This window comes from Onychostoma macrolepis, chromosome 03 (assembly GCF_012432095.1).
Source record: "Onychostoma macrolepis isolate SWU-2019 chromosome 03, ASM1243209v1, whole genome shotgun sequence".
Lineage (NCBI taxonomy): Eukaryota > Metazoa > Chordata > Actinopteri > Cypriniformes > Cyprinidae > Onychostoma > Onychostoma macrolepis.
The window spans coordinates 2,966,805-2,989,879 of record NC_081157.1 but is presented as its reverse complement, the minus strand read 5'-3'; positions in this window follow the sequence as shown (position 1 = coordinate 2,989,879).

Genomic DNA, 23,075 nt, shown 5'->3' with positions numbered 1-23,075 from the left:
TTCTCCCCAAAAGGGTTCATTCAAAGTTCATTAAGAATATGCAAAGACCACTGTAAGGACTTTATTAATTTTAGCTCTTATTTATCCTTTTGGGACTTGAATTTTATAGGTTCGATATTGATTTGATTAAATTGATCTTAATTCAAACCTTATAATTTACACCTTATTCACGACTGATAGCATACACTTCAACTATTTATCTAGCGTCTAGCACTTAGTGTATCTTAGCAATTCTGCTTATTTTGTGGCCACGATAATAATACAGAATTGATTGGGTTAATTGTGAGTACAGGTAGCATGGGCTCTGGGCAATGTTTGACCTGAATATTACACAACACAAGACAAGAATTTGTTATAAATTAATCAGAATTTATTTTGCTATTCTACTGTGATACATGAACTAAACCTATTTAAACACACATACACACACACACACAGGCGTTATTACATTTGCATGAAGTTCCCAAAAGTTCTAACACTCTTTTCCAAGAATTCTGTAAATTCAACCTGAGGAAGTCACAAGCAGAGAACTTTACTATCTTTACTTTTAAAGATTAATTCAACCAGCTCAGCAAGATATAGAGATTGTTTATTTACTTGCTTTTAAGTTGAGTTTGACAGCTGGCTCGTCCCTGGATGTCTGCTTGAGGGAACCCCGCGGCTGCTGATTGGCTGCTGATGTGTCGTTGTTGCATGGCGTCACTCGGGGAATCCCTCTTGTGATTGGTTAGTTTCCTGGTGACGCAAGAGTGGCGACGCTTTGAAGTTCTGTAGAGTTCTTGCGGCTTCAGGTTTTGACAAAGTGTTTGAGTTTGGATGATCAGCTTGATGTTAAGTCTGCGAGTGCTTCGCAGTGCGATCAGGGAGAGTTTTCAAGCAGTGAGCAGCGAAGCCTTTGTGTCACAGAGTTTTAACGGGCTGAATTCTGTCCACCCACTAGAGGTTTCTTCCAATCAAATTGTCCCTGTAGGGCGGTGCCCCGCCCCGCATGGCTTCTTTTCCATGCATACATTATCGGCTTAGTTATTTTATCACATGAAGAAAATATCTTAGCAGACTTCCATACGTGTTGCAATCATACATTATTGTATGCGGGTATCGTGAGCCATCTGTTTCTGGAACATCTCCAAAAAAGCAGTTCTTTGTTCTTTAGATGGTTATTTACGCTAAAGTTAGTGAGGAACAACACTGAGGTTCTGTTCTTAAATCCATGCAGATATGCGGTCCTTCTCTTCTCCAGTCTATCATTGTTTTTATGGGTCTCATGAGAAGATAGCAGAGCAGGACAGGAAGCCAGTCAGACAATTGGGCGTTGTGTTGATCATTTATTAATTTTACGACCGCAGATGGTGGAGGGGGAAAATCCTTGGAATGTGCTGAGTTGAGATTATATGTGTGTCTCCTTTTTGACAAGGCTCTACGCCACATATCATGTATCTTGTGAACCTGTTGTTTTTCCCCTTCATGTTTGGTATCATTTTAAAGGTCTCGGTGCGATTGGTAAAACGGTCTCAATTTCACAGTAGTCACTTATATTATGAGAAATATTGAAAACTTAAGTGAATTCTGTACTTCTGTTATGGGCGCTCTCCTTTCAAAATCTGATAAACTTTGCTCTACACCAGGTGTGACCATTTGGGGCACGAGAACAGCTCCTACAGAGGTATTCCCCATACACAAAGGTAATCTGTGGGGGGCCGAGAATAAATGTTTATGGCCCTTTTGTTCTGGGAGTATTTAAGGGAAAGTTGCAAATCAGTCATTGCGATTCTGTAGTCAGATCAGCCCGTAGTGTGGAGTGTATTTCATATGTTCCATACTATGTATCTTCTTCTTGAAGTCAGATATATATATTTTACCCTTAAATTCAGTATTTTCTTATTTCTAAATTGGCTTCTAATTATTGTCATTATGTAATTGGCATGATACAACTCTACCTGACTAATAATAAATTGTTATATTTGATTTGTTCTGATCTCTTCTGAAATAATTTTTTCCAGTAGATTAAAGTTGTAGTGTAGTGTTTCCACAAATCTGCGTCCAGGACAGATCATACTTAAGTACCGATGAATGAAGCGGGGGCTCGTCATTAGGGATATTCTGATTTCTGTACAAGTTACTAACATGTTACAGTTTTTGTGATTATATAAAAAATACGCTCTTTATTATGTGTTTGCGGGGTGCAGCCTATTTAAAGGTATTATAGTCACCCTGTATCCTCTGAGTAAGTTCAACTGGTGAGTTTGTGCCGTGCGTTCACAGTTGGTCGAGTGAATTGCTAAGCGACACTGGGTCGCTAATGAACGAAGAATTGAAAGTATGGGATTTCCAGAATGATCAAATATCTAAATTAATATACATTCGATGTCTGTGATCAGTTTTTAATTATAGATATTGTCCAAACTTAATAATCACTTGGAATTGGAGTCAGATTGAATACGGAGCTAGATTAAATTTGAAACTAAATCCAGATAAATTCAGAGACGCAAGTAAAAGACCGAACATGCATTAAGCCTTCGACCAGGCCGCTGGATTACGCTGTTTGTGCTAGCGGGTGGATCCTTACAGTGAAGTCAAAAGAAAACACACTTGGAATTTACAAAAAAAGCACCTAAAGGACCCTCAGACTCTCCGACCAGAAGATTCTCTGGTCTCATGAACCTCAATTCTAAGCATCATGTTTGAAGGGAACCAGCTCTGCTCATCACCTGCAGAGTACCATCCCAAAAGTAAAGTGTGCTGATAGCGAGGCTGTTTTTCAGCAGCAGGGACTGAGGGACCCATCAGAATAGAATAAAAGCTCATTGCACCAAAATATTGAGATAGCCTTAATGAAAACCCAGTCCAGAGCATTCAGAACCTCAGACTTGGCAGAAGATTTACCTTCCAACAGGACAGCGACCTTAAGCACACAGCAAGAGTGGCTTATACACAACTCTGTGAATGTCTTTGAGTGGCCCAGCCACAGCCTGGACTTGAACCCAATCAAATATTTCTGGAGAAACCTGAAAATGTGTGTCTGCCCCCATCCAACCTGACAGAGCTTGAGAGGTGAAGAGGTGAGGAGACAAATGGCAGATAATTGCCAAATGTTGATGAGCAAAGCTTATCGCATCAAACAAAAAAAAAAAGACTTGAGGCTGTAAAGGTACTGTAGTAAATTAGCTCAAAGGGGGAATATTAATAATTAATCATAACTCTTTATAATTAATTATAATATTTGGATAAGTTAATAGAATTAGCTTGATAAAGCAGAATTTAGAGTACAATCAATTGACCAGATCATCTAGCGAACGCTCAGTATTTACTATTTATGAATGAATAGAAATCTTAATTTCCAGGGTAAGAGAAATACCCTTTTTTGAGGTACAGTAATACTCAGAGCATGCAACAAGATCAAAATCGTTAAATTGACTTTGTTGCAAGCAGGGAATCAGAAACAAATACTCATATGTATTGTGCACCAAGTTTTATTAACTAAATCACAAACACATAACTAGTCTAAATAAACATATATATACACTGAACAAAATTATAAACGCAACACTTTTGTTTTTGCCCCCATTTTTCATGAGCTGAACTCTTTCTATGTTCACAAAAGGCCTATTTCTCTCAAATATTGTTCACAAATCTGTCTAAATCTATGTTAGTGAGCACTTCTCCTTTGCCGAGATACTTCATCCACCTCACAGGTGTGGCATATCAAGATGCTGATTAGACAGCATGATTATTGCACAGGTGTGCCTTAGGCTTGCCACAATAAAAGGCCACTCTAAAATGTGCAGTTTTACTGTATTGTACACTTCTTTTTGTTTTTAATGTTTACGAACAAACACAACACAGAGGGATACAGAACTTGCAGAACGCAAAAAATGAAACTGTACAACTGTACAACTGTATTTTATTTTTTTCTATGAAATTGCAGAGGTTTATTTTTCATTTTTAATCAAGTGTACAGTCGTACAGTTTCATTTTTTGCATCTTGAAAAAATATTTCTGTGTTCTGTATCCCTCTGTGTTGTGTTTGTTTAACTTTTCTGTTTGGGAGATAAATGAGCCTTTAAATCTCCTTTGGCAACTACTAAATGTTTTATAACTACCTGACTGCAGGAATATGTGTTAATAAAGCATTTATTAACACACTGAGCAACTATTATCATATGTCTACATAATAAGATTTATAAATGTACATTTAAATAGTTTATTAATCTTTTACTTACACTTTCTGAACGATCTTATGAACCACTGACAAATAATTGTCAGTAATAATTTAGAAATGATAAATTGATTATTAATAAAGTATGAAAATACAATTATTAAACATTGTAGATATGCTCAAGAACAAAACATTTATAGCTATATTTATAAACTGCTTATTAATGCCTATTAATGTTGGAACAATGCTTTATAAAGGATGAATTGACTATTAAAGATGCAGTAGGAGATCTCGGAAAATGCTAACTTTAGCCTGATAGCACTGAAAGCGAACGTCCCACCCTCCCTGCAATCGCCATCCAAAGCCACGCCCCCTGAAAACACATGCGCTCAAAGAGCAAAATACCAGAGACAACATTAAATTACTACAATAGGCTACATCAACGGTTCCCAATTACAGTCCTCTCGCCCTCCCTGCTCTGCACTTTTCATATGTGTATCTTATCACGTCCGACGGTTGTTCTGTTCGACCGTAATAAGTGCCCTGCGAAGTGGACATCACCAGATATTCCACCATCATTCCAGTTCAAAGCGAGTGTATATGTTTCATACAAAGGGCATTAAAGTGTGCGAGACGTGAATTTAAATTGTACTTATTTGCAGAGGTATATTATGTCACACTTCACACTTCTCAAGTAAGTTTCGTCTGTGTGTGAAGACGCTGCGCAGCGCAAATCCGTGAGTGAATGTTCCGAAGTGAAGTAAACTTCAACGGATTTCCCTGCTCAGGGAGTAGAGAGCAATGAACACTGTATAGGGAGCATGTCAATCGGAACATAGTTCATGCACGGAGCTCACTTCTAACGAGCTATTATCTGAACCGAGTGTGTTAACTAAGAGAGACATGCAAAATATGCAGAGCGGGGGGCACAAGGACTGGAATTGGGAACCGCTGGGCTACATCATGTGTCATTCACCGGTGAGAAAACTTTACAGCACAGTTAGTAAAAAAAACCAAAAAAACCCAGATAGTCGTGCATTCTGAAAACAACGGTGATCCGGGTCCTCATTTATAAAATGTTGTGCAGAAACTATCCTAAATTTGATCTTACGATCATCTCTCGAATATGCATACGTGTGATTCATAGAATGAATGTACGAACAGAAAACACGCGTACGCCTCTCTTTCAGATGTGAAATCTATGAATCGCAAATGGTCTTGAACTTGCGCGCAACTGAATGGTTTCAGCTCTCTGCCTTGTAAACAACTCCTAATTAATGTCATTAACATATGAAATATCACCAGTCATCATAATTTAGAACAGCAAGCTTCAAGAACAGCTTACATTTCCAAAAACCTGCATTACTCCGACAAGAAAAAGTGCGTACGTCTGCTCGGACCCTGATGTGACGCTAAGCACTTTTCCACGTCAAAGACAGTTTTTACAAATATGAGCGCTGGCGTGGATTTAAGCATTCGCACACTCTAAGAATGAGCACGCTTTATGAATGAGGCCCCTGGTAATGCCAGGTTTATTAGAACACTAGATTAGGAAGCAAGCCATAGCAGGAGAAATGCAGAAACTTTGCATGAGTATGTAGAAAAGAAACCTTTAAGATCGGCAGGATTGAGTCCGATAAAAACCCAGAGTTCCCTTCAAGCGCTTCAAACAGAGTCCAAGTTCAGTTCCCATGCCACCTGCCACTTCAGCACAAACACGCTTAACAGCTGAATATCTCTACCTTGGTGAACCCGACTCTTCTCTTTCTCGACGGTAATGGCTCTCTGAAGGGACAAACGTCTTGCTGGCTGTTCACTCTTCAGTCAGATGCAGTAATATGTGCGTCTTCCACAAACCTCGTGAAGTAATGTGCTGATGTTGTGTTCATGAAGATGACCTTACAGATGAGACAATGGATTAATCCTGATACAGCATATCATATGACAACAGTTTACAAACAGTTCTGGAAACTCAGCAAGTCCCTGTGAACCAGACTAAAACCCGCCAGACCAGATTCATTCCCACATGTCAGTACAGTAAGCACAAATTAATTACTCGATGTTACACAAATTCAGGTTGACAAAGCTCACCGCACATCTGATTGTGTTGTTTTTTGTTTTTTTTTACTTGCGTGATGATGTTCATACAACTAAAACATGGCTTGAAGACAGCTGCAGTGCAACAGTCCTCAATGAAACAGCCCCTCCTATCTTTAATTTTACAAGTGTCTGCAGGACTGTTAGGAGAGGTGGAAGTGTAGCTGCTCTATTTAAAGATGTCTATCAATGCAAGCAAGTGTCATTTGGTCAGTATTTGTCTTTTGAATACCTAGGTATTGTGCTCAGTGGGTTTGTTTGCGAGCGGTTCGCAGGTGGATTTTCTTGGATCTTGGACATATGTATGAGCTTATTTGAAGTCTTAAAGTGTTTTAATATGTGGTGTGTGTTTTAGGAAGAATAATAAAGGTGGTTTAATGCATGTATTTCAGCTCTATGAAGCCAATTGTGTCATAGGCGAGAGGATCACATATGTCGTCTTTTGGATCTTTGCCGTAGGTAGGAGTTTGATTGAAGCACTAAAATGTTTTAATAGGTCTTTGTCTTGATATAAATAAAAAAGGTATTTTAATGTGTGTGTGTTTCAGCTCTACGGAGCTCATTTGTTGCTCTTGTTGTATTTGAGTTTTTTTTGTTGTTTTTTTGGTTTAGATGTTTGGTTTGGGTAATTGTCTAGTGCACCCGGGTATTTGCAGAAATAGTAACGGCCTTTTGGGTGGACTAGTTTCTTTTTTGTGTTCTGTATTTTGTTTGTCTACCCCACTGTTTATATATAATTTACAAGGACACTATATGCTTAGTGCTTGAGCAGAGTTGAGCTATTTTTACACGTCTTTTACTCTGATGAATGGTATGAATCACAAGGTTTATCTTTTTTTGTGTTTTCAATTTATTTAATGGTTTTGTGTGACTTGTTTGCCCTTTTGCATGGTTTGATGCTCAACTCTTGCGGGGTTAACTCATGTGTGTAGGGTGTCCTGTGTAATAAAACAACTCTGTAAAGCCATCAATAAATCTTGGGGATTTATCTGAAAGAACCTGAGTTGTTGATGTTTATTTAAAGGGGGACCTTGTTACAAATGATTTCCTCAGAGTTTGAATGTTTTACTATTGCAGGGGATTTTAATATTCACATAGATAATGCAGAAATCAAAACAGCAAAAGAAATGATAACTGTTTTAAACACTTTTGACCTGATCCAGCATGTGCATGGACCCACACACAATCGTGGACACACTCTAGATTTACTCATCAGTAGAGGTCTAAACATTTCATCCATTGTTATTAAGGATGTAGATCTGATTACTTCTGTATTGTCTTTGATATATTGATGTCTGTTACCACTGAATCTAGATCTGTCTCTGTCAGAAAGAGATGCATTAATGAGAACACTAGTGCGCTATTTATGAAGGCTATATCTTTAACACCAAGCATTTCTGCAGACTCTGTTGATCTTCTCCTGGATTCATTTAACTCAAAAGTTAAGAACGTTATTGATAATATTGCTCCGGCAAGGGTCTGCAAGAAGAATGGCAGACAAAAATCACCATGGAGAAAATCAACAGCAGTTCAGAGTATGAAAAGACAATGCAGAAAAGCTGAGCGGATGTGGCGGAAGACAAAACTTGAAATTCACTATAGCATCTATAAAGACAGCCTTCATGCTTTCAATGTGGAACTAGCCACAGCTAGACAGACCTTCTTCTCAAACCTTATAAACAGTAACTTAAACAACTCTCGCACTCATTTTGCTACTGTGGAGAGACTGACAAACCCCCCAAGTCAGATTCCCAGTGAAATGCTCTCTGACAGTAAATGCAATGAGTTTGCTTCCTTCTTTTCTGAGAAGATCAATAATATCAGAAAGGAGATTGGCACATCTTCTAGTTTTGCAGAGGTCACACAGATTCGACTGCAATTTCAAAAAGAAGTGACTATGTCTGATTTTGAAGCAATTGATAGCAAACTTTTGGAAGAAATAGTACAGCACCTTAAATCATCAACCTGCTATCTTGACACACTTCCCACATCTTTTTTCAAAAGTGTGCTTAACTGTTTAGAAGCAGATCTCTTAGAAGTGGTGAACGCCTCACTTCTTTCTGGGACTTTTCCAAACTCCCTGAAAACTGCAGTTGTTAAGCCCCTTCTGAAAAAGCGCAATCTTGATAACACCATGTTGAGCAACTATAGACCAATATCAAATCTTCCTTTCATAGGTAAGATTATTGAAAAGGTAGTTTAACAACTACTTAAACTCAAATGGATACCTGGACAATTTTCAATCTGGTTTCCGAGCACATCACAGTACAGAGACAGCGCTTATTAAGATAATAAATGATATTTGCTTCAGTTCTGATTCTGGCAAAATATCAGTGCTGGTACTACTAGATCTTAGTGCTGCGTTTGACACTGTTGATCATAACACACTTCTAGAGAGACTGGAAAACTGGGTCATGCTTTCTGGGATGGTACTCAAATGGTTCAGGTCATACTTAGAAGGGAGAGGTTATTATGTGAGTATAGGAGAGCATACAGGTGCATCTCAATAAATTAGAATGTCGTGGAAAAGTTCATTTATTTCAGTAATTCAACTCAAATTGTGAAACTCGTGTATTAAATAAATTCAGTGCACACAGACTAAAGTAGTTTAAGTCTTTGGTTCTTTTAATTGTGATGATTTTGGCTCACATTTAACAAAAACCCACCAATTCACTCAACAAATTAGAATACTTCATAAGACCAATAAAAAAAACATTTTTAGTGAATTGTTGGCCTTCTGGAAAGTATGTTCATTTACTGTATATGTACTCAATACTTAGTAGGGGCTCCTTTTGCTTTAATTGCTGCCTCAATTCGGCGTGGCATGGAGGTGATCAGTTTGTGGCACTGCTGAGGTGGTATGGAAGCCCAGGTTTCTTTGACAGTGGCCTTCAGCTCATCTGCATTTTTTGATCTCTTGTTTCTCATTTTCCTCTTGACAATACTCCATAGATTCTCTATGGGGTTCAGGTCTGGTGAGTTTGCTGGCCAATCAAGCACACCAACACCGTGGTCATTTAACCAACTTTTGGTGCTTTTGGCAGTGTGGGCAGGTGCCAAATCCTGCTGGAAAATGAAATCAGCATCTTCAAAAAGCTGGTCAGCAGAAGGAAGCATGAAGTGCTCCAAAATGTCTTGGTAAACGGGTGCAGTGACTTTGGTTTTCAAAAAACACAATGGACCAACACCAGCAGATGACATTACACCCCAAATGATCACAGACTGTGGAAACTTAACACTGGACTTCAAGCAACTTGGGCTATGAGCTTCTCCAGCCTTCCTCCAGACTCTAGGACCTTGGTTTCCAAATGAAATACAAAACTTGCTCTCATCTGAAAACAGGACTTTGGACCACTGGGCAACAGTCCAGTTCTTCTTCTCCTTAGCCCAGGTAAGACGCCTTTGACGTCGTCTGTGGTTCAGGAGTGGCTTAACAAGAGGAATACGACAACTGTAGCCAAATTCCTCGACACGTCTGTGTGTGGTGGCTCTTGATGCCTTGACCCCAGCCTCAGTTCATTCCTTGTGAAGTTCACCCAAATTCTTGAATCGATTTTGCTTGACAATCCTCATAAGGCTGCGGTTCTCTCGGTTGGTTGTGCATCTTTTTCTTCCACACTTTTTCCTTCCACTCAACTTTCTGTTAACATGCTTGGATACAGCACTCTGTGAACAGCCAGCTTCTTTGGCAATGAATGTTTGTGGCTTACCCTCCTTGTGAAGGGTGTCAATGATTGTCTTCTGGACAACTGTCAGATCAGCAGTCTTCCCCATGATTGTGTAGCCTAGTGAACCAAACTGAGAGACCATTTTGAAGGCTCAGGAAACCTTTGCAGGTGTTTTGATTTGATTAGCTGATTGGCATGTCACCATATTCTAATTTGTTGAGATAGTGAATTGATGGGTTTTTGTTAAATGTGAGCCAAAATCATCACAATTAAAAGAACCAAAGACCTAAACTACTTCAGTCTGTGTGCATTGAATTTATTTAATACACGACTTTCACAATTTGAGTTGAATTACTGAAATAAATGAACTTTTCCATGACATTCTAATTTATTGAGATGCACCTGTAAGTCTAAGTGGACGTCCATGACATGCGGAGTCCCAGAAGGCTCAATTCTTTCACCCTTCTTGTTTAGCCTGTATATGCTCCCACTAAGTCAAATAATGAGAAAGACCCAAATTGCCTATCACAGCTATGCTGATGATATGCAGATTTACCTAGCCTTATCTCCAAATGACTATAGCCCCATTGACTCCCTCTGCCAATGCATTGATGAAATTAACAGTTGGATGTGCCAGAACTTTCTTCAGTTAAACAAGGAGAAAACAATTTATTTGGAAACAAAAATGAAGTTCTCAAGGTGAATGCATACCTTGACTCTAGGGGTCAATCAACTAAAAATCAAGAATCTTGAGGTGATTCTGGAGACAGACCTTAGTTTTAGTAGTCATGTCAAAGCAGTAACTAAATCAGCATACTATCATCTCAAAAACATTGCAAGAATTAGATGTTTTGTTTCCAGTCAAGACCTGGAGAAACTGGTTCATGCCTTTATCACCAGCAGGGTGGATTATTGTAATGGTCTCCTTCCAAAGAAGACCATTAGACAGCTGCAGCTCATCCAGAATGCTGCTGCCAGGATTCTGACTAGAACCAGAAAATCTGAGCATATTACACCAGTCCTCAGGTCCTTACACTGGCTTCCAGTTACATTTAGGATTGATTTTAAAGTACTTTTACTCGTTTATAAATAACTCGATGGCCTAGGACCTAAATACATTGCAGATATGCTCACTGAATATAAACCTAACAGACCACTCAGATCATTAGGATCGAGTCAGTTAGAAATACCAAGGGTTCACACAAAACAAGGGCAGTCCGCTTTTAGCTATTATGCCGCCCGCAGTTGGAACCAGCTTCCAGAAGAGATCAGATGTGCTAAAACATTAGCCACATTTAAATCCAGACTCAAAACTCATCTGTTTAGCTGTGCATTTGTTGAATGAGCACTGTGCTACGTCCGAACTGATTACACTATGTATAAACATTTTCTATTCTTAACTATTTTAAATTCTTTTTAATTCAATTTTTATATCATTTTGTTTTTATTGTTGTGATTATTATATTAAATCCCTTGTTTTTATTGTTGTGATTATTATTTTAATGACTATTTCACTTCCTTTTATGTGCTATATAAATAAACTTGCTTTGCCTTGCCTAAAGCTTATTTACACAGAGATGTTTGTCCTGATAGAAGCTGAATAGAGCAGAACCGCAACCATCACTGCATACGCAGCAGGATTTATCTTTATAAATCTCACAAAACAGAGCCATTTCAATGTGAAAATAGCCCAGTGTTCACTGTGTTTATTAAGAATCAATCTTAATGATTTTATTGTGTTTACAATTAATCTATGAATTGCATGGAGCTCTATGTAGAATCTGTCGTATCTGTGTTTGAACAACAATGAGTAATTAAAGACATTTAAAGGTGATTTTACTCAGACTGGCTGGATGGATTCATGGAGTCAATAATTAGTAATATAATTTAATGGTTTACCAATCTTGACCAATTGATGTGGTGTGCTCTGTGTGAGGTGACAATGATGCAGATAAAGTTTGGTGTCAATATGTCAAAGCTTTGCAGAGATATAGCCTCATGCCATCAAATTTGTTGATACAATAAATGAAAACAGTTTTGCCTATTAACTCGCCACAGCCATATCACCCTGCAGCCCAAGACTGAAGCCAAGCAGGGTTGAGCCTGGTCAGTACCTGGATGGGAGACTCCTGGGAAAACTATGTTGCTGCTGGAAGAGGTGTTAGTGAGGCCAGCAGGGGGTGCTCACCGGAGTGAGAGAAGCAGTGAGAGATGTTGAGACAGGTGAAAAGCGTTTCGTTAATAGTGAATATTGACCTATTGTGTGTACCGTTGTTGCTCCCGCTGTTAGCAGGGGATAATCGCTGCATTTGGGGTAAAAAAGACAGAGTTATGTATTGTGCCAAGAAGGTTGTCTGTTCGTTCACACAGGCACGAACTGATTGGCAGCTGCCTTTAGCGGAGCCTTCACCGATTACCTCCATTAAATTAAAGCATTCAGCACTGTCGTCTGTGAGTGACGTCACTTCCCAATACAAACACGCCCCCTAGTATAGTTCCACCCCCTCACAATGATTGACAGCTTTCTGTGTAGACATCGGAAATTCAAATGCAAAAGGAATTGCAGTTTTGGCAGGTTACATGCGCGACGCAGAGAAAGTGAAAAACCAAATGTGGTAATTAATATTGATATTTAAATATGACAGGCTCATAACTTGTAAGACATGGGAAATACAGTTGCAAATGGACTTTGCTTTTTCATTTGAAATGTGGCAGTCACTGTGCGTTCGCGAAAGCGAAAATGCAAACGGTAATGCAAGATTTGCAATTGCATTTGGATTATGTCCCAGTTTATGCACCCACATGTGGAAAACGCAATTGAAAATACAATTTGCTATTGCTTTTGAAAATAGTCCGGAAAATCATTCCATACATGAGGGTGAGTAATTAATGACAGAATTTTTATTTTGGGGTGGAGTAACTCTTTAAGAGGTCATTCTCCCTGCGGCCAAACAGAGAAAATCCTTTAAATGTTTCTCAATTAAATCCACAAAATAGGTTTTATTTAGCTAGGTTCTTATGAATTTGGACAATGATATGCAAAAGTAAAGCATAAAAATAGTTTGCAACATCTGTCCTTCACTAGCCATAATTTTGTGTCAGTATCAATTAAATTATCTCTATTTAACCATGACAAGCACATTTCTCGTGCTTGTATAGATAGCAGCACATATCCATTTCTGTCCAGTTCTGCATGAATGCAGGGCTCCTGGGGAAACCAGAAACATGGGTCTTAAAGAACACACTCTCTCAAGTTTCTTAATTGAAGAGAGGCACTCAATGGAGTTGGATGAGATCTTTTTACTGAAGACTTTGGGTATACATGTGTGGTTTCTGGAATGAATTGAACAGGAGAAATAAACTTAATGATATGAATATACAAAAGCTCCAAGTTCTACAACAAACATTATTAAAACACTGAACAGCACACAATATAAATATAACAACGCTAGATTACTATATAACATGGGTGCTTATGCTCTAAATGTCCACAAGATGGCGCTATCCGCACGTGAATGCAGCATGAGGGCAGCTGGTACTGCCTGGACCTGTACTGATCAGATGATCGCTACGTGCAGACACGAATAGTCGCATGACGCGCGCACACAGTAATAGAGCGGATATGCATTAATAACACAATGTACAGCGTATACATAAGCATCTCACAACAAGGATTATCACGGAAATACTCGCGACTATGCTGAATCTGGTAGGTATTACAGGCAGTGCTATGCTAATCGGCTACTACTTAATCAACACGAGAATAACGGCTGATCTTTCAATAATAGCGGAAAATATAGACAACAATCACTTACTTCACATGTACGCACACTGTAACCCAGTATAAACTCGAAGTCAACTCTTTACAGTATCACTGAACTAATTAGAATAAAGCTGCCGGACTCTCCATCTTCTCATGTGCTCTGTGTCTGTCTCTACCTGCGATTTTTGCTCCGCCTCCTCTCGTGACATAGCTGCCACGCTGTAACTCTCTGATTCGTCAGAAACATCCGGGACACAGACACAACCGGGCCTTTTGTACAGCCGCCCCTGAATTCAGGAACTGAATTCGCTCATCTAACAAAGGGTCTATATTTGTCTTAGTCGTCCTCAGGTAGGGCTGGAAGCTGGATGAGACGGGCCACAACTCGCGTGTAGGTCTTCCCGTTGACTTCTACATTGGCAGTCCGGACTCGACCATCAACGCCTGGGAATACCTGAGTGACTCTGCCTACCGGCCAAAGGGCACGAGGAACTTGGGGATCAACGATCAAGACTACATCCCCGATTTCCAAAGTCTTCTTCTCAGTCTTCCACTTCTGGCGGGCTTGGAGATCTGGTAAGTAGTACTTCAGAAAATGTCTCCAGAAGTGCTCCGCAAGCAGTTGGCTGTGGCGCCAGCGTCGCCGACTCAGGATCTCTGACTCCTGGTAGATGACTTGAGGTAATAACGCGTCTCGGCGGCCAATCAGGAAGCAATACGGGGTGATCGGGTCAAGGTCAGCAATGTCAGAGGAGGTATACCCGAGAGGCTTTGAATTGAGGATACCTTCCACTTCAATCAGGACTGTCCTCAACACTTCCTCAGTAACAGTTTGGGCTCCGATGGTCACTCTGAGGGCTGCCTTGATGGAGCGGATCTCTCTCTCCCAGCAACCGCCAAAGTGAGGGGCGCTTGGCGGGTTGTAGGTGAACTTAATCTGCTGATTGGCAAGGTGGGTCTGTAGATCATCTTGGAGGGCGGCAAAGGCATCGTTCAGCTCACGTTCTCCTCCCTTAAAGTTTGTGCCTTGGTCGCACAATAACTCGTACGGTTTGCCTCGTCTGGCAATGAACCGTCGTAGAGCCATCAGGAAAGAGTCAGAATCAATACTGGTGAGAAGATCAAGATGGGTTGCCTTTGTGGTCATACACTTAAAGATTATGCCCCACCTTTTCTCATTACGCCGGCCGATCTTAATGAGGAAGGGACCGAAACAGTCCATGCCGGTCGAGTAGAAAGCTGGACGGAAGTATCTCTGTCTGGTGAGGGGTAGATCAGCCATCAGAGGGATTTCTGGGCGGCCTCTCCACTTCCTACACTCTGTACACTGGCGCTGGTGTCGCCGAACAGCTTCACAACCTCTTAGTATCCAGTATGTCCTCCTGATTTCTGCAAACAAGCGCTCTGTACCTGGATGATGCAGCCTCTCATCATATTCCTTTATGATTAGTGCTGTGGTTGGATGTCGGGGGTCGAGGACAATTGGATGTACAGCATCCTCTTCCAGTACCTCACAGTGGCGTAGACGTCCTCCAACCCGAATAAGTCCAGTGACAGAGTCAAGCTCCGGGGTGAGTGTGATAAGTCTGCTTATGGATGATACTGGTTTCCCAGACTTCAGAAGACTCAACTCGTTGGGAAAGGACTCGGTTTGAGCTTGACGGAGGACTGCATGTTGAACATCCCTTTGGAGGTCGGCACTGGAGGTGTAGGCCGCCCCGTGAAGCTCCTGCCCATAGGCATTCAGGCATTCTGCCAGCGTGTCATAGTGCTGCAGCTTAGCTGAGGGTGTAGTAGTGGTCACTAACCCAGAGAAGGATGGCTGTCTTAATTCACAGTTTGACTCTTCGAGCGATAAAGGAGGCTGCTCGGGCCAACTATCTGAGGGTAGCTTAAGGAATGCCGGCCCTTGGCTCCACTGGCTTTCTCTGGAGAGATCTCGAAGGGGCTTGCCACGAGTGATGTCGTCTGCTGGGTTGTCGGAAGATCTGACATGGCGCCAGACGGCAGATGCTGTCATCTCCTGGATGTCCGCTACTCTTGTTCCCACAAACACTTTGTAACGGCATGAACTGGATGTCAACCACGTGAGCACAGTGGTGGAGTCAGACCAGAGCGTAGTGGAGCGGATAGGAATTGTAAGCTCTGTGGTCAGAAGCTGAGATAACTGCGCTCCATTGAGGGCAGCACATAACTCTAGGCGTGGTATGGATTGTTGCTTGCGTGGGGCAACACGGGACCTAGCGGCGATAAAGGCAACTTCGACTTGACCCTCTTTGTGCTCTGTCCGCAGGTAGGCCACTGAACCATACGCCTGCTCAGAGGCGTCACAGAAGACATGGACATCATATTTACTGAATTGGTGGTCTTGGGGTGATCGAGAGTAGCACCTGGGTAGAGATACCTCCTCTAGTCCACTCAACTCCCTCTCCCACTCGTGCCATGATGTAATCAGATCCTTAGGCAACTGTGGGTCGTCCCAGTCGCGCTTCTTGTCCCACAGGTGCTGTACTAGTATCTTAGCCCGGGTGATGTAAGGGATAAGATAGCCAAGAGGATCATATTGGCTCGCTAGTACTCGGTAGATCTGACGCATCGTTACTGAGGAAGAGCATCTGGCACGGTGCTTGTAACGGAGTGTGTCTGTCTGACAATGCCACTGCAGTCCAAGCGTAGACTCATGGACATCTTGTTGGCCTTGACTGAGCCAGAGGTCACAGGTACTGGATCTGGATTCAGTGGGGAGGTGAGTAATCGCAGACGGACAATTGCTGGCCCATTGTCGAAGCTCGAAGCCTCCAGTGGCTAGAAGTGCTCGAAGTTGATCAACTAGGTCTTTAGCCTCTTGGGGGGAGTGAAGACTGTGCAGACAATTGTCGACATAAAATGATCTCTCAATTACCTCTCTGAATTGGTCTCCCGGTTGACTGTGATCCATAACGTGTCTCTGCAGGGCATACGTGGCACAGCAGGGACTGCACGTGGTGCCAAAGGGGAGCACCTGCCACTGGTACACATCAGGGGGTCGCTCAGACATCAAGTCTCGCCACAGGAAACGGAGCAAGGGCATGTCACCGGGGAGCAGCCTCACCTGGTGAAACATACCACGAATATCACTGCTTACGGCGACAGGGTGCTCTCGAAAGCGGAGCAGGACTGCCAGTAGCGATGGGCCAAGTGTGGGTCCTGGAAGGAGGAACTCATTAAGACTGTGGCCTTCAAACTGAAAGGAGCAGTTGTAAACGACCCGGTTCTTGTTATTGTGCTGAACCATATGGTGGGGGATATACCATGACTCGGTGGAGCTATCCACCTCTCTCGGTTCCAGCTTGGCCACATAACCTGCTTCCTTCAGTCTAGTGATCTCGACTTGGTAGGCAGACGCCTTCTCTAAATTCTTAAGCAGTCTCCTCTCGACACTCCTGAGCTGAGGGAGAACAGCTTCTTTAGGCATTGTCAAGCATGGCATACTCTGCCTACGAAGGAGCGGTGTGGCATACCGCATCGTACCTTCCACTTCCACTCGCACAGTCTTCTCCTGCAGGAGTCTGATGGCTTCTTGATCTAGTTTGGATCGTGTCACTATCTTGTCACTACGGTAGGGAATCACATCCATCTGCCATAGTCTCTCGACATGAGCAAACAAGTCTGTGTTGGGGAGAACAGATGTGAAGAAACACTGGTGTGTGTTGATCTCGCGACGAACCTCCTGAGTAGGACCTTGAAGAGTCCATCCAAGGCGGGTTTTGACTGCTGCAGGACCCCCTGGTGGGCCTAACCGGACTGGTTCAACAGGCGTGATGAGATGTGGGCAGTCTGACCCGATCAGCAATACGGGCTGCACTTTATCCATATTCTGCAATGGGAGGCCAGCTAGGTGTCTGTATCTTTTCCGTAAGGAAGCCACGGGATAGGTGTGTTCGGCGAGGCCTAGTCTCTCGGCTGTAAACGCATGCTGAATGAGGTATTTCTTGTGGGGATGAGACACAGGTGATACTGTGAAAGAGACAGCCGCCCCATGAAGCACCTGCTGATCTTGTCTCACTGTGCGCAGGATCAGATCTTCTGGCTGCCCCTTGATGTTCAGTCGCTGAGCTGCAGCATGGAGGAGGATAGTCCTTTCTGATCCGTCATCCAGCACTGCATACGTTTCCATTGATGCATCCCCATTCGCAATGATCACTTTACTAACTTTCAAGAGGACTCTGCGGCTGGCGACAGAGCGGTCTGCATACAAGATGTCTTTCGTGCTACTCACAAGACACGAGTTCTCCTTGGGTTCGGTCTCAGCACTGGTGTTCACAGCTCGCTCATTCAGGTCGTGCAATATAAGTAGGTGTTTCCTGTTGCAGGTCTTGCACAGAGCCTTCAGCGTGCATCTAGATGCATGATGATTGCGGCCACACCTCCAACACCTGTTGTTCTTGCGGATCCATGCCTCTTTCTGTTCTTTAGTTAGCTCCTTGAAGTTGGGGCATCCATTGAGGAAGTGACTAGCATTGTCACAATAAGGACAGTAGGCACGTGACTTCTCTCTGCATCTGACAGAGCTGGGTTATCCTAGACGGGTGGACGTATCTCTTAAAGCTGATCTGGAGCTCATGAGGAAGCTTGCCTTGGAGTCTGGACACATGTGAACCGCACTCTAATTCAGCTACTCCCTCTGAACCCAACTGCTCCAACATACTCACTAATGAGCGCACACGAAGGGCGAAGAACTTGAATGCCTTCACGTCACCTGGCTTGAGATTGGGACCTTCCAGTACTTCAGCGATACTCCGCAGGACAAGTTTGTGGGGCTGACCATACATCTTCACAAGGGCTTGCATCATGTCTGTATATGGTCTGACTGAGTTACAGTAGGAGTCCGCTACTAGCAAGGCCTCTTCTAGCTCCAGATGATCAGTCAGAATCTGATAATTGAAGCGCTCACTTGCATCTGCTGGCAGAAGGTTCTCTAGTGCCATCCGTAGTCTGGAAAACTGTCTGGGGTCAGCTGCTGTCAGGCTGGGAATAGTAGGCTTAGGTCCTCTATATATCTGCTCTTGGGTGCGCAGCATCTCCGTTCTAGGCGTTACCTGTGGACGTGAGGGTAGACCAAGCTCTCTCTCTCTCTGGTGATGACTGTGTCTGGGACCAGGCGTTGCATCATCGTACTGTCCTGCTCCTGCAGGCTGAGCTGAGTAGGTATATGACCTCTGAAGGGGGGCGTGATGACTCTCATCAGCATGTGGCGTCCTAGGTGAAATCGTAAGGTCCCCCATCTGTCTCGTCAGCTGCTCGCACTGGGCAGGTCGGGGTGGAGGAACTTCATCAGCATGCACTGCAGAACTTTTCCGACTACAGACGGATGGTGGCACGTGAATGCGAGGAGCTGGTACTGGTGTCACTGATCGACGAGGAGTCTCAAGGCTGGTGCTAAACTGCTGGATCTCCTGCTTCAACGAAGCATTCTCTGCTTTGAGCCCTTGCAGCGTAGACAGGATCTCTGGTAAAATGTGGCTGCGAAGCTCATCATTGTCCTTCTTCATCTCGAACCACATTGACTTTATATCAGACAACTGCTGGACTTGAAGGTAGCGATCCTCGGGCTCTGGTGACACTTCTCCATATGACTCAGGCCATACATCTCGGACAACTAGATCGTCAGCGTATGAGGTCTGACTCTTTGGAGAAGACGATCTAGATGCATTCTCTGACGTGGGTGCAGCTGCTTCCATTCCAGCTTCATTCAGACGTGTAGCTGATGGCGCTCTCTTCACTAAGTCTGATCCATGAACTTGATAGTCTGCTAGATGTGCAGGTGGCCTTATTTGTCGTCTAGGTCGGACAACAGGAGGATCAGACTCAGAACGGGATGTCATCTCTCTACTGTGATTCACGTATCCGGCTCGAAGGACCACTTGAAACGGGGGGTTCGTTGGTGTATTAAGTTTGGGGGTGTGAAACACAGTAGGCAGTCTGTCAGAACTGAGTGAGATGGTTTCTTAATTGAAGAGAGGCACTCAATGGAGTTGGATGAGATCTTTTTACTGAAGACTTAGTGCATTACCAACGCCGACAGATGACAGGCTTAAGTTTCACACTTTCCAAGTAAACGATTCAGAGCGACTGAAGCTAGCTGTGCAACCTTAAAAAGAACCTGTTTAGTAGGCTGTAAATAATAAATATCAGTCACTCCACAACACAAACTGGCTTTTGTGTATTTTATTAAAATAGTAGTAACACAAGCAATATCCACATAACCTTTGAGAATCCACTCCAGTACAACCCAGTACACCACCGGTCTACACTGGTTGTGTATACTTCATATGTCTGTGCCATTTGTTTTGTAAGAACAAAAATATTGTACTAGAGTCTACTTCAACAACTGGACTTGACAGATTCAAGGAATCTCCTCATCACAACCACACATGTGCTTCCAAAGATCATCACATCGCTCATGGAAGACACCTGTCCCAGAGGAAAAACTGAGGCCAGTCTGATTTATTATCAATAATATGTGTGGTCAGTCAAATTGTCAAGTTCACTTACCATTATCTAGCAGGACTGAATGGGCAGGCAGACTCGTGATACTGTTATTTATAAATAAAACAGGATAACTAAATTATGCAATCCCGAGGGGTATTGCACAAAATTAGAATTAAGAAAGCCAGGATAACAGATAACAGGCTTGACCTAGTTTAATCAGCGCATTCTGGCTTAGTTTGTTGCATGTTTGCTGAGCCAGGATGAGAACGTGCAGCTATGTCAAGCCAGGTGTACTGTAGCTAGTTGGGATAAGTGCTCGTTCATGGCATTCTTAAACAGACCACGGGATCGATCACAGAATCAATGATGCAAAAATGGATAAAACCTGTGCAACTGAGCAACAGCTTCTAATGGAAACATATGAAGAGGTGAAACGCATAATATGTAAAAAGGGAAATACAGCTGCTATAATAAAACAAAGAAAAAAGGCCTGGCAGACAATAGCGGACCGATTGAATGCGTAAGTAGTCCAAATAACCAGTGCTCCACTGAAGCCATCATAATTACAATTCAAGGAGTTACTAGTCATTTCCACAAATTAACACTTTGCCTTAAATGTGACCAGTGGACATGCATGTTACTCATGCAAACACATGTATGAATAAATGCAAACACTTATCCACTATGTGCATCTATTTAATTGATTTTGTTCATTTTATCTATTTAATCTATCTATCTGTCTACTCATTAATTTTTTTATTTTATTTTTATTTATTTTTCAATCTAATTGATTTGATCTAATCTATAACCCGATGATTTGATCTTTTTTTTTTAAATCTATCTAATCGTTTATTTATCTTATCTCTCTTATCTATCTGTCCTTCTTAAAGAACAAGCATGTCTGGCCAAAAGAGGACCTGGCAGAAAGTCAAGATTAAATACAAGAACATTTTGCTGGCTGGTAAGTGACTTGATGGATGGAAAAAAATTAGGTGAATAGTGTCTAATGTTTTATTGTCTGCACTGATTTTAGCATTTAAAAAAAAAGGCTCATATATCTGGCATGGGGGGTGGCCCTCCAACCCAAGACTTCACCACAGCAGAGGAGCTGGCCCTGGAGTTGAATAAAGGGAAGCCAGTGATGGAAGGGATCCAGGGAGGGACAGCCACTGACTCTGGCCCAGCAAGAGAGACTGGCCTCTTCATACAAGGTTATTGTATGAAGCATTATTGCCATACTACTGCACATGGAAAACAATCAAATATTTAGATTTTGTTACGTGGACTGTCTGACTTTGCCTTACCTTGCAGTGTCTGGTAACACACTTGCACTTCTGGAGCCACCAGACTATGATCTGCTGGTGAGTACTCTTTATTAAAATCATAGGCTTGTCTTGTCAAAACTATCAATACAAGTTCTATTGAATATGATGAGACGCTGGACTTCAGAAGGCTTGAAGTATCATGTCAATTTTGTGTAAACTTTTAGTCCATAATGGATAAGTAGTCAGCAATGTGGTGCTAATAGAAAATCTATTTTTAACAGGATCCAGACACTGTGCAGCCTGGTAACATAGTGAGTATTGCCTAAAGTAAATCTACATTATGCACAAATCCTGCTGCGCTAACTGATTGGTGATTTACAGAATTCACAAACTGTCAGACGTCTCTAAACAATGCATCTTAAGAGACATATAGAGCTGGCAGAGGGCAAGATCGAAGTGAACAAGAGAAAGCTGCAGGACATGGACCTTGAGATGGAAATTAAATGCAAGACACTGAGGAAACTGGACTTGGAAATCCAGAAACTAGAAAGAGAAGTGATTTCAGTTCACACTGTAACCATGACTGCACAATGTATTAAAGCTCCAAGCTGACTAGTGATGACGGCAAAATAATAATAATAAAAAAAATAATAATAATTGCAAAAACATTGTGGTCTAGTACCTTTTTCATGAATGTCCAGTACACTGTATAGTTATTGATCCAGTGAAGTGGAACTAGAATTTGGGAAGATAACCACACAGTGTGTGCTACCAATGCCAAATAAAATGCATGTACACATGAAAGAGTGACATACATTATCCTTTATTAATGGATAGGCAAAATCAAAACAGAATTAACTGAAATAATTTACTATATATTGTTCTCTGACCAGTCTACCATTTATGTTATCTGGGAAGATGGCAGCATTGTCCCAGTCAATATCCAAAGCGACTCTTGGAGCCCTTTCTTTTCTTAAGCTGGCAATATTGTGCAGCACTGTGCAGGCCACAGTCACGTCACAGGCCTGGTCTGACGAGACCCTCAGTGAGAGCGTGGCTCCGCGCTGTCCTGTGTTGTATCTTTGGACCAAGCAGTCTACACAAATATCGGATGCCATCACCTGAGAATCTGTACCTCTCAGTCAGATATTCGTCTGCAAAGGCAAACAGGTCTGACCTGTCCCGGAAGACTCTTTCATGCCCGAATGCTCGTCTGAGTATAAACACCTCCTCGTCTATTACATCATCCAACAAAAGGCACGCCGTCGTTGAGAGGAAACACCTGAATCAGACTTTAACTTATATATATATATATATATATATATATATATACTACATATTGACCTCGTTATGGACTTAAATGAAACCACTTTTGCAACTTCATCAGACATTTCTTATAATCTCAACAACTGCAATAATATATGTATTCATCAAACCTCTGACAGCAATATGAACAGTCTTCATAATAACAGTAAAATAGGCATACTTATATGAATGACAGTATATCTAGTATTTTAATGCAGGATAATTAAAATGATGCAACATATTTACAAAAGACCATGGAGTGACTGTAAAACACATTAATATCTAGTAGGATTGACAGCGGAACTAACACATACATCACTAGGATTAATTTTAGCCTGCTCTTAATCCCA